The 12,769-nt window shown below is 39.8% G+C and overlaps 2 protein-coding genes across 5 annotated transcripts in view; one reads left to right on the plus strand and one right to left on the minus strand.

Annotated features, from left to right (window-relative positions):
- Nucleotides 1-12,769, plus strand: part of LOC136858458 (elongation factor-like GTPase 1) — a 400,027-nt gene that overhangs the window by 96,448 nt on the left and 290,810 nt on the right. The gene's annotated exons all lie outside the window — the stretch shown is intronic.
- Nucleotides 1-12,769, minus strand: part of aos (protein argos) — a 103,076-nt gene that overhangs the window by 65,735 nt on the left and 24,572 nt on the right. The gene's annotated exons all lie outside the window — the stretch shown is intronic.

A 12,769-nucleotide genomic window follows, 5' to 3' on the forward strand; every position in this document is an offset into this window, starting at 1 on the left:
ATAGTAGCGTGAATATTGTAGATGTCAAAAGCAGTATTGGGCCGCCTCGAGACCAAAACACGCCCATCGCTATGAAACAGGTTGAATCACTTTCGTTCGAGAAACCAACGCTGTTCGAGCTTCTGTATGAACGGACCTCGATTTCTCCCGGTATTTGAGTATTGTGATGATGTTGACGACGGTTGTAACGAGGACAGAGCCTTCGAAATGGAATGAACGGGGAAGGATCTTCCACTACCATTTCTTCTCTTGTTACACTGTCGCTGTTTCTTTTGTTTTTGTTGTTGTTGTTCTTGTTGTTGTTGTTGTTGTTGTTGTTGTTGTTGGGATGTTCATGATCAGTAAAAACAATGTATGAATTGAAGTGGCATGCTTCTCCAGGAAATGTACTCTTTCTAGAAATGCGACAAATTGCACGGTTATCACTAACCAGATCCCATTGGAACTTAAATTATCCAAAAGTGCTAGATTACGAAATGCACCGGCTTCTTTCACTTCAAAATAACAATTGACTTGAAATGTTAAAATAGTAACCTAAAATCAAAATCAGGCTTCATGTTAAAGTTGCTGGAATTTTTACATTAAGTTGTTTCCTTGCCTGTGATTTAAATAGACCACAGGATTTGTTTACTGAAAGTCTCTGTTAGTGGTTATACTCAGCACTACATTACTTTGTAGGTGGAGCGTGGTTTTCCGTAGCTGTCCAAATTGAAAATTATTTTACAAATTAGTGTAATATATTCTCAGGTTACAGTTCGGTACGTTTTATTGCCCTGGTACATGACTTTTCGTCGCTGTTCGGGCAAAAGGTTATATCTCAGAATGCTCTTCCTAACCATTATTTTTCTTAAGACTTGCCACGCCTCCCAGCCACGTATGGATTTGCAGTCCATCAGAACAGTTCTCGTTGTGTTCAATTTCGTATGCTAGCGTCTGAAGGAAAATAAACCTTAAGTACATTATACTGTAGAGGTGCGTAAATAAGTTACGCAAACATACATTCCTCGAGTGCGATACGGTAAGGTTAATTTTTCTTTTTACGTAAGGAAAGGAAAATGAACACAATGGATATTGTTCTGACGGACTAAATATCCATATGTGACTGGGAGGGAGATGACCAGTCTTACGGAAAATAATGGATGGGAAGAGCATTGTGAGATATAACCTTTCTCCGAACAGCAACGATTTGTACTTGAGAAATACTGGCACCAGAATATCTGCAGAAATTCGGAGGATCCCTTTTGTTATGGGATCAACAGTGCTATAAACGAGCCCAATTTCTTGCTGCATCTGCTACCTGCTATTTTGAAACGTATGAGTTGAGTCATATGCTCCTTGTGATCAGTTTAAAATCCACTAATTCTGTTACCGTAGTATTTAAAAATAGTATGGAGCTCATCTGTAGTAGTATCTTTCGACATCGATACTTCTCTGAGTATCGATTTTGATAGATCTTCATCTCACACCTAATGAAACCATCCTATGGATTTCTAATCTCTGAGCTTGGATTTGTAACGGATATTGCGATGTTTCTAAATATCAACTTAATAAGGAACTTTTGTCATGAATTATCAAATATGCCGGTCAAGTGGCTGCGCGGTTCGGGTCACGTAGCTGTCAGTTTGCATTTGGGAATTAGTGGGTTCGAACCCCTGAAGATGGCTTGTCGTTGTTTCCCATTTTCACACCAGGAAAATGCTGGGCCTGTACCTTAATTTAGGCCACGATCGCTTCCTTCCCACTACTATCTCCCGAATGTAACCTGATATATAAATATACATGTACGTGAGTTTTCAATTAAATATTAGGTGTGTGTCTTTGAAAGTTATAACTTCGTTTGTAAATTAACTCTAGTCTTCTCTCATTGAACAAATATTTGAGCCTTATTCTTGAAACACGTCTTTTACAACTACTGTGATACTTAAATTACTAGGTCTAACCTGACTTTGTGTAGGACTACACCTTCAATATGTGGATATTCGTTTCAGAGCTGAACACGAGCGCTCAACAGAACTAGTTGTATTCGGTATGATCAGAATCAGCTCAGCCGACTTGTACTGTAATTCATTAAATCCAGAAATAGTCCTTATTCTTAGTGAACTTTAGCAGTTTGTATACAGATAATGGCCCATACACAGGTTTTAAGGAGTGTAGAAGTTCATCTGGAAATGTTACTTTGCAGTTATCAAACCTTTGATGACGCAAAATCTGAAGAATATGAAATCTTGAAACTCAGCCATATCTTGAGCATTCAGAACTGAGTCATATGCTCTGAATGCCTCCAGATATTCCATATAATTTCCCCTGTTCAAAGAGTCATCTGATTCATCATGGCCCCTCAGAGGATGTACTCGTTCAGCCAAGAAGCAAACAACATCGATTATTCTTTTTGGCACCTCACTGGTCTTCTATACTCCTCACTGTGCTTATTTGTATTAGTCTAGTTCTGTGAAGGGAGTCAACAAGAACAAGTCTGTTTTCCAAAAAAGTTTGCACAATGGGGCAAGGAACGCGTAAGTCTGCTGTTATCAGGACTATAGTCGAGGATATACGCCGCATGCCCTCTGATTAACTCCACTCATTAGAGTATGCCTTCTATTTTGGCTTATTTCCTGTGTAATTTCGCCATTCTGTCCGTGAGTTTTAACTCTTCAGCTACGCTCGTAATCGTGAACATCGAAGGTTTAGCTTGATGTTTAACATTATCAGCCATCACTTTATTTAAGGTCACCACTTTTCGTTGCTTACGTCTCCAACTTTATGTTCATACATTCAAATGCCTCACCAGTTGACCGATTTAACCCTGAGAAAAATATGAAGACGTGGCTGAAAAATCATCATATTGCAAAATATACCAATTCAAGATTTTTCCAGTGAAAAGTGTGATAGAAAGTGAAAAGAAGCACCTTGGAAGTTTTTTTAATAAATAGCTGGAAGTAGGCCCATTAGAAAACTATTGTGTAAGCGAATTAAGATTTTCAAACTAGTGCATTCAAATATGGATTTCTCCTGTGCAATTATAAAATGTCTTCTATGTGTCTGTTTTATGGCAAATTGATGGAAGTTTGATGTAACTAGCTGTAACCCACTAATTTTAAACGTCAGGGTGGTCTTGCATCAGAGATTTGTCATTCGCTGTCTTAGAGTAGGCCTATATCCTGTGAGCAGTGTGGGACTACATCGCTGGGTATTATAGACGTTTTTCCATTATAAGACAATCGGTGTCGGTACGGCTATACACATATGATACCGTACTCCAAATTGTCACCAAAATGCATATAAACACGCCGACATAACATTAAAATCACCACAGTTGGCTTGATGGTGTTCCTGACCGGTTAAACAAAGCAAGGGAAGATTGTGCACTATTGCTACAACTTCCTGTGCGGGACCAGCGGGACTGAAGCTGCACGCTAGAAAGCGGTATTTCTTGACATCCCCACCACTCGCTCACTCTCACTGGCTCTCTCCCCACCACTCCAATTCATAATGTTAACTGCGTAAAATAAATCACAGTATCCAATCCACTGTGTTTAATATCAAACAATTTCACGTTAAACGATGCATCTTCTACTTTATTTGAAAGCGTGCGCCGCACGCATCGCGCCTTAAGGACGTGTCAGTCGCGTGCCTCGTGTGCAGTTTCTCTTCCAGAATTTACAATCGATATTCTGCTGTTACGCCCGAGGTTACCACAGTTATTGACTGGAATGACTGCAGGATAACCACACTCAGAATAGCCGCCCTGAAGTTTCAGCAGTCCACTGGAACTGAACCACTAAAATTGGTCCTGAGAGGTACTTGCCTTTCTGTTCATGGATGTCAAAACGAGTCGCCTAATAGAACGAGCGCTCTGGGTGATTTCAGAAGATTTCTGAATTCTTGCCTGTTTATATATACAAAAGATAGATGGAGAGGCTAACCTGTAAAAATTTGTATTTCGAGATCTTTATTTTCTTATGCTTGTTATTGCCTTAATATTCTACCTGCGCCGATTAACTATGCAAGTTGATACCAGTCACTTTTCTCTCCGTGGCATAATGTAATTCTTACTTGGAAGGTGCTGAAAGGAGAATTTTATGAATTCCATAAAATAGCAAGAGATAACTTCTTTATTTCTGCCATAATGTGATATAGTATGTATAGTTACTGCTCCGCATCCGAAGAGAATTCCTCGATTCAGAAGAACCACAAGAAGTTACCTTTTCTTCCATTCTCTACCAGAATGTTGCTTGAAAGAATTAAAGACCTGCTTGCACACAGCATAGTACTGTGTATCACAAGAGTATGATTGCAATGTTATCATATTCAGTAAATCAATTCGATTATAATAAGTTGCTCTGAAGAAGTAGTATACTCTGCCAAAACAAAGGAGTAGATGTAGCCTGTATGTAATGTAAACTATGGTTTACACAAGAAACATAGCCAGTATTCACTAACGCCAGTAAAAGCTTTTATCTTGGTTAAGCTAAGAAAACTGTGATAACACTTAAATTTGTATTCACACCAACGCATTATATAGTAGGTATTATCTCGGTTTAACATTATACCGAAGAAAGTTTGGCCGGTAAAATAGGAAATCTAAGATAACTTTTCAAGATGGCAGCTCGTAGTCGGCTGGAATATTTAACTGAAAGAGAAAATCACAGCGACGGGAAATATGACCAAGATTATGCAACAAAACGTCCTAGGTGGATAAAAAGAACGATCTACATACTTTGAGGACTACGATGACACTGAAACACATTTTAGCACACTAGCAATGATTGAACATAACCTGAAATTCCCAATACAGAGGTAGGCCTAAGATGAATTCTCGATTATAGCCTCTAACTTGTGTGGTACACGACTGAATGTTTTTAAAAAATGAAAAGCTAAGGAATATTGCCTTATTTTTTAGTGAAATATACAACATGCAGGCTATAATTTTTCTTATTCTCTATGATGTTAATGCTTTCTGCCACCAAATTCAATAACAATTCCTTCACTTGGAACGTCATATTAGACTTCTTTCTTCGTTTCTGGTCAACAGCGGACATAATTTATTATAAATTATTTGCAAACGCTGAAAGTAATTAAATACGTGTTTGCATTTCGATGAGGGCAGTAACACATAGTCATCTGTTTTCCGTGCGTCAGTATGAAAAATGTAAGGTTCAAATTCAGACTGAAATGAAAACTTGGTTTTGGTAAACCGAGATAATCAATGCGGTGGTGAATACAGAAGTGAGCGTTATCCGACATAATGACATTATCCGAGTTTTGGAAATTTAAGATCACAGTAAAAGTAACTGACGATGGTGAAAAGAGTTTGATGCTTAGGAACAAAGTGCGAATATATATAACAGATAAATACATGCAAATGAAATTAACGAACTTGTCATAAGCGTAAAAGCAATCACTATATAACACATTTCACGAGCTGAGGTTACACTCCATAAGAGTACGAAATATACAGTATATCGCAAAATATGCTGAATTTTCCCTCCCGAAGGATTCTGAAATCAACTCTGAATCTTTGCGGATAGGAGACGCGGGAAAGATGTAGGAACTCGAAAGGCGGCACGAAAGGACTTCCCCAAGTCTTGACTGTTAATATCTTGAGGCAACGGGGATGGCCACGAGTCAGTCGAGGATGATGTCCAGCCTGCACGTGGAGGGCAGTGTGGGTCTGGCGTGGGCCGACCAGAGCGTCAGGTATCTCGCCCACTTCGACAGATCTATTAACCGCTTCCGTTGCGGCGTGCCACTGGATGCTGTGATACAAACATCCGTTGTCGTTTCTTCTCCTCATCGGACACTCGGGAAGATTTTCCGAGGTTGACATGCGTGTTCTCCACTGGTTAGCACAGAGTGGCTATTGCGATCTCCTCAGAAGATCAACACTACTGGTTACGGCATTTTATAATGTAAACGGTTATTTCTAATGTTATTAATTTAAGGACTTCTTAGTTCAAAGTTTTAATCTAGTTCACTGCAAGCGAGAGAACAATAGCGATGAGACAAAATTCTTGATTGTATCTCTGATTTATCGTGTTACTTTCTTAAAAGTTAATGGAGGCTTTCATCCAAGTTGAGATTTTATCTCCTAATTAAAATGAACTATGAATTCTACCTGCAGTGTGTGGTGTAGTTCTACACTTGGTACTAAAATAGTAAACATAAATAAGGCATCACATAAGTATAGTAAGTCGTGACTTTCGAAGACAACGTTGCTAGCATATTTGAAGAAAATTGAAAATATCACGTTTTACCGTTAACATAGCCTGTAAACTGTAACTTCCCAACCATGGTCGGGGCTAGGTAAGAGGTGCTTGATTAGATGATAACAAATGTATAGAACGACTCACCGAGCGAGTGAATGCGTGGTTTGGTTACATAGCTGTAAACTTGCATTCGGGAGATAGTGGGTTCGAATCCCGCTGTCTGTAGCCCTGAAGATCGTTTTCCGTGCTTACCCATTTTCACACCAGGCAAATACTGTACCTTAACTAAGACCACGGCCTCTTCCTTCCCGCTCTCAGCCCTTTCCTGTCCCATTGTTGCCGTAAGACTTATCTGTGTCTGTACGACGTAAAGCAAATTAAAAAAAAAACTACTCAAAGATCTGTTTGATGGATAAATTCGGACAGAATATGGTATGCAAGCAGCTGTACTGGCGTAATGACCTGGTTCTTCAAGAGAGTGAGCACAGTTCAATTGCCAAGGATGCGTGCTGCTTTCAGGCAGACATTTTAGATCTTGAAGTGCAGCTCCCAGTGTCGGTACATGCTCGACGATGCAACAATCAGTCAGATCTTTGTTAGTGATTTTTATAATAATGCATGTATTGTTTTCTACAAACTTGTGGAAACCATACTGTCCCAAGAGTACCTTGTCTGTTGTTGTTGTTGTTGTTCGAGTTATGGGAATTTAAGAATTACTTCTTCATTGAATTGGGATGTCAGTTTGCAGAGACTAATTAATACGAAGTAGAGTCCAAACTTAAAGTAAACTTATTAGAAACCGCAGTCCATGTTGCGTTTGTGAACCTGCGTTTTCAGTCGTAAGTCGTTATATAACTATCTCACGTTCTACTAATACCATCTTCAGCCTACCATGAAACCAGTACTAATAATAACGAACTTTAGGATTGAACTCGATGATTTCTCTAAAGCACCCTACAGTTTTCTTAATGTGCTTCAACTTTAGGATTGTGAAATATATTAATTCTGTTTTATTTCATTAAAATATAACAAATAGGTAATTTCCGTATGCGAAATTAGCTAGGCCGTTAAACTGAAAATAATTGGACTCACCCATAATTGTTACCCTTTACAGCTAACAAGTGTGTGGTATCGTTTCACAGCCACTTTATTAATTCGTCTCAGTATTTATTGTCCTTATTGGAGACTCTGGTAGAATTAAAATGGCTTAATGGCTTACGTAACTCTGACGGAAAGCGGAGATTCTGGCGGTACGTCACCCTTCAATAGTCCTTTCCGCATCGCGTTTCCAGTGGTTGTCAGGGGGGGAGGAATTATTACTTCTCGCTTCTGTATATAGAATGGAAATCGATCGTCCATGTAGTTGGCAAGAGGAAGTTTCTGATTGGGATAAGGAACGCTTTAATGTCTGCGTTTCGCTCTGTTGCTATTTCCAGTCGCGAAGATTTGTTTACCCTCGATTTTTTAGACCTCTGTTACTACTTGTGTTCGCTGGACGATTATTTCCTTTGTTATGATTGAACTCCCTGATTCTTGATGTCCAGTAGCCCATGTTCACCTGACAACTTTAATCGCAGCTTGCCGTCGGTTGTTCATCCGTACCAATGAATCCGTACCAATGAGCCGAAGTTTATCAGTTGTTCTTGTAGGATCCTAATTTATATTGGAGAAACGTCGTAGAATTATGCAGGAACCACACTATAAATTCATTTTTGCTAGGGGCTTTACGTCGCACCGACACAGATAGGTCTTATGGCGACGATGGGATAGGAAAGGCCTAGGAGTTGGAAGGAAGCGGCCGTGGCCTTAATTAAGGTACAACCCCAGCATTTGCCTGGTGTGAAAATGGGAAACCACGGAAAACCATTTTCAGGGCTGCCGATAGTGGGATTCGAACCTACTATCTCCCGGATGCAAGCTCACAGCCGCGCGCACTATAAATTCAATAAAAAGTAGAGACCAAGTAGCGATCTCCCAGAAATCCGACCAATGTCAACCGCAAAGTAAGGATTGGTTTTTCGGTTTAGGGACGAAAACAGAAAGAAGTCACAAAAAGGCTTCAGAAAATCTAAGTTTAACAAGACAACATATTTTAACACTGCACTGCTGGAAACGACCAAATATTGTATGTTGAAAGCGCTTCAAAAAAGGTAACTGCTTTACCATAAAAACTAGTGATATCATTATCATTCATCTTATCATCACTAGGTCAGCAGTGAAGAATATGTATTTAATTTCTATACCTGATGGATTTCCCTTCTATATTTTGGTGAACTTCTACACGAATCATACAATTTATGTTGGTGCCAAAATGTTCGAAACATTCGTAATATATAGGAAAAGTTTTAAAACCTATTTTATGAGGTGTAGAACAAATGTTATTAAACTTAAGGGTCTAATGTTCTACTTAACTATTGTACCTCATTGTAAATATATTTTATTCTGGAGAGAGCGTTTTAGAGTGGTTATTAACATAAATCGAGTGATGGAAATCGATTTTGTCGTATTTATTCATAGTTGATGACCTCTTCTCGATGTTTTATTGGTATATTAAGGGAACCAACATCCTGTATTAATTTTACAGGATGCCAGTAAAGCAAGGCAGTGTGTATAAATTTCTATTAAGTAAGGAAACATCTGAAATACAATGTGAAGACTGAAAATAAAAAGATTGTTTTATGACTAGTGGGATACTTCAGTGCTGTAGAGATGGTACAGTTAGTTTCAGTTCATACCAAGTTAGTACGCACTGAAAGCATGAACACGCGCCAAACATTTATTATGTAGTACCCTTTGTGTTTACTATTGGAGTTCACATGTGTTCGTGATTTGAAAGTTGCGTTGTAACTATATAAACAAGAGGATTGTAATTTCCTTACTCTCACGTCTCAACGCATTGGCTATGCTGCTAATCGAGATGCGTCTCATTCGAGAGATGAAATATTTCAACTTTAGGTAGATCGAGAAGTTTGCTGCACAGAAAAAGAGGGGAATGCATTTCCTGTAGAAATGGGGATGGAAGAAAGTTCTTCTACTGTTTACTTCTCTGTCTGTTTTCAGCGTGTTTATATTCTCCAAGAATGGTAATATAGGAAGGAAGATTGAATCAAGATGTAGCAAAGCTGATGCAGTGAGCTCGTAGTTGCGATCAATAGTATTCTGTAACAAAGAAGTCAGTACCCGGACGAAACTATCTTCACCCCGGTCTGTTTTCAGACCATCTTTGTTTTACGGGCGTGAAAGTTGGGTGGATTTAAGATGAATTACTTGTACGTTAGAGGTAACAGACATGAAAGTAGCGAGAATGATAGGTACAAACAGATGGGAATGGCAGGACCGTACTGGAAATAAGGAGAAAAAAGCCTAAATTACGAATTAACTCCATTGACGAAGCTGTACGCATAAACCGGCTTCGGTGGTGGGGTCGTGTGAGGTGAATAGAGGAGGATAGATTACCTAGGAGAATAATGCATTCGGTCATGGAAGGTAAGAGAATAGTGAGCACAAGCGGTACTACATAATAAATGTGCATGTGGTTAATCATAAAGTGGCGCATCTTTACAAAGGTGAAATTAAATGAATTCCCACTTTCACTGTGATCATTCCTAGAAGGTACCGTCTATCACTTATTCGCTTGCTGGGAGAAGCCTTTCAATCGCCTGCACTGTTATGGTATCCCTATTACTCTCCTCCGTTAAATTTCGAACTTCGACATTGTCGTTCCTTGTTTAAAAATATTGTTTCACATCTCGCACATGCACATTACATAGCAGTTCATACCGGCCTTATAACATCATCGGAGTACAGACTGTTCCAGTACTAATGGATATAGCAATATATTTTGATAAGCTTTCACATAGCAGAGTCTGTACATTATAAGGCCTCTCATGCACAACATACCTTTTTTCCTGTCCTTATTCCCTGTGGGTGGGGGACTCAGACGAAGTATACACCCACGGTATCCCCTGCCTCTCGGAAAGAGGTGATCTAGGCGGTGAAATGGATTATGGATTTTGAAAAATGAATTTTACCCCTTGTGTATGTGAGATTCTAAATACATCCACAGATGAAAAATGAATTTTACCCCTTTTGTACGGGAAATTCTAAATACATCCACAGATAATCCTTGTCTGTCGTAGAAGGTGACTAAAAGGATCATGTGGCCATCGGTTCCCTGCTGTTTCTACTTTGTTTTCCTACTTTTTTCTTGCGGTTTTGTTGCAAACCGATCAAAATTTGATCTGCGTGCTATTTGGGGACGGACCTCTTTACGTGTGCGAATACGCTCGAAAGCCCAGACGGTATCTCCAACCTGTCGGGTGGTGGTGATTATAGTTTAAAGAGGAAGTGCAACTAGGCAGCCTCCTATATTTTATAACACTAGTCAGAGAGAAAAATGAAAGGGATCCGACACTTCGAAAAATGAAGGTATCGGCCAAAGAAAGACAAGGGCCACGAAGGGCGTGAAAATGAAAGACTCCCTACGCCTCGAATGCTCTAATGCCGTCGGGGTCGGAAATGAACAAGAGTTGATAAGGGACGTAGGATAGAACTCATTCTACCATCAATTCTCACTGAAACCCATTTGTCAACGTAAATGCCTTTGATTGATTTTAATAATCTACATTTAATTCCATGGTCCTCCAGTATAGCGAACATCTTTTCCCTCGGTACCCTGTCATATGCTTTCTCTAGATCTACGACATATAAACACAACTGCCTATTCCTCTCGTAGCATGTTTCAATTACCTGACGCATACTGAAAATCTGATCCTGACAGCCTCTCTGTGGTCTGAAACCACACTGGTTTTCATCCAACTTCCTCTCAACTACTGATCGCACCCTCCCTTCCAAGATGCCAGTGAATACTTTGCCTGGTATACTAATCAATGAGATACCTCGATAGTTGTTGCAATCCTTCCTGTTCCCTTGCTTATAGATAGGTGCAATTACTGCTTTTGTCCAATCTGAAGGTATCTTACCAACACTCCATGATAATTTTACTACTCTATGAAGCCATTTCGTCCCTGCCTTCCCACTAAACTTCACCATTTCAGGTCTAATTTCATCTATCCCTGCTGCTTTATGACAATGGAGTTTATTTACCATCCTTTCCACTTCCTCAAGCGTAATTTCACCAACATAATTTTCCTCCTCCCAATGAACTTGGCTGTTCGCAACACCACCAGGATGATTTCCTTTTACGTTGAGAAGATGTTCAAAATATTCCCTCCACCACTCCAGTGATTCCCTGGGATCTATTATGAGTTCACCTGAATTACTCAAAACACTGTCCATTTCCTTTTTCCCTCCCTTCCTAAGATTCTTTATTACTGTCCAGAAAGGTTTCCCTGCTGCTTGACCTAGCCTTCGCAGGTTATTACCAAAATCTTCCCATGACTTCTTTTTGGATTCAACAACTATTTGTTTCGCTCTGTTTCTTTCATCTACGTACAAATCCCTGTCTGCCTCGGCCCTTGTTTGGAGCCATTTCTGATAAGCCTTCTTTTTACGTTTACAAGCTGCTCTCACTTCATCATTCCACCAAGATGTTCGCCTTTTCCCATCTTTACACACAGTTGTTCCTAGGCATTCCCTTGCTGCTTCTACTACAGCATCCCTGTATGCCACCCATTCACGTTCTATATCATGAACCTGCTTACTGTCCACTGTTCGAATTTTCTCACTAATCATATCCATGTACTTCTGTCTAATTTCCTCGTCCTAGAGATTTTCTACCCTTATTTGTTTGCAGACAGATTTCACTTTCTCTACCATAGGCCTAGAGATACTTAGTTCACTACAGATCAGATAGCGGTCTGTGTCATCGAAAAATCCCCGGAAAACTCGTACATTCGTAACAGATTTCCTGAATTCGAAGTCGGTTAAGATGTAGTCTATTATGGATCTGGTATCCATAGCCTCCCATGTGTAGCGGTGAATAGCCTTATGCTTGAAGAATGTATTCGTAACTGCTAAATCCATACTAACAGAGAAGTCCAGCAAACGCTTCCCATTCCCATTAGCTTCCATATCTTCCCCACATTTACCCATCACCCTTTCGTGTCCTTCAGTTCTATTCCCAACTCTCGCAGTGAAATCGCCCATTAGCACTATTTTATCCTTGCTGGTGACCCTGATCACGATGACACTCAATGCTTCATAAAACTTGTCAACTTCATCCACATCTGCACCCTCACATGGTGAATACATGGAGACAATTCTAGTCCTAATTCCTCCAACTGACCAATCTACCCACACCATTCGCTCATTTACGTGTCTAACAGAAACTATGTTGCGTGCAATGGTATTCCTGATAAAGAGCCCTACCCCAGACTCTGTCCTTCCCTTTCTAACACCCGTAAAGTACACTTTATAATCTCCTATCTCGTCCTCGTTATCTCCCCTTACCCGAATATCACTTACTCCTAGCACATCCAGATGCATCCTCTTTGCTGACTCATCCAGTTCTACTTTCTTTTTTCTATAAGCCCCATTAATATTGATAGCTCCCCATCGAATTCCATTTCGTTCGCCAAGTTGTTTCCAAGGAGTTCCTCGTC

This window comes from Anabrus simplex, chromosome 1 (assembly GCF_040414725.1).
Source record: "Anabrus simplex isolate iqAnaSimp1 chromosome 1, ASM4041472v1, whole genome shotgun sequence".
Classification (NCBI taxonomy): Eukaryota; Metazoa; Arthropoda; class Insecta; order Orthoptera; family Tettigoniidae; genus Anabrus; species Anabrus simplex.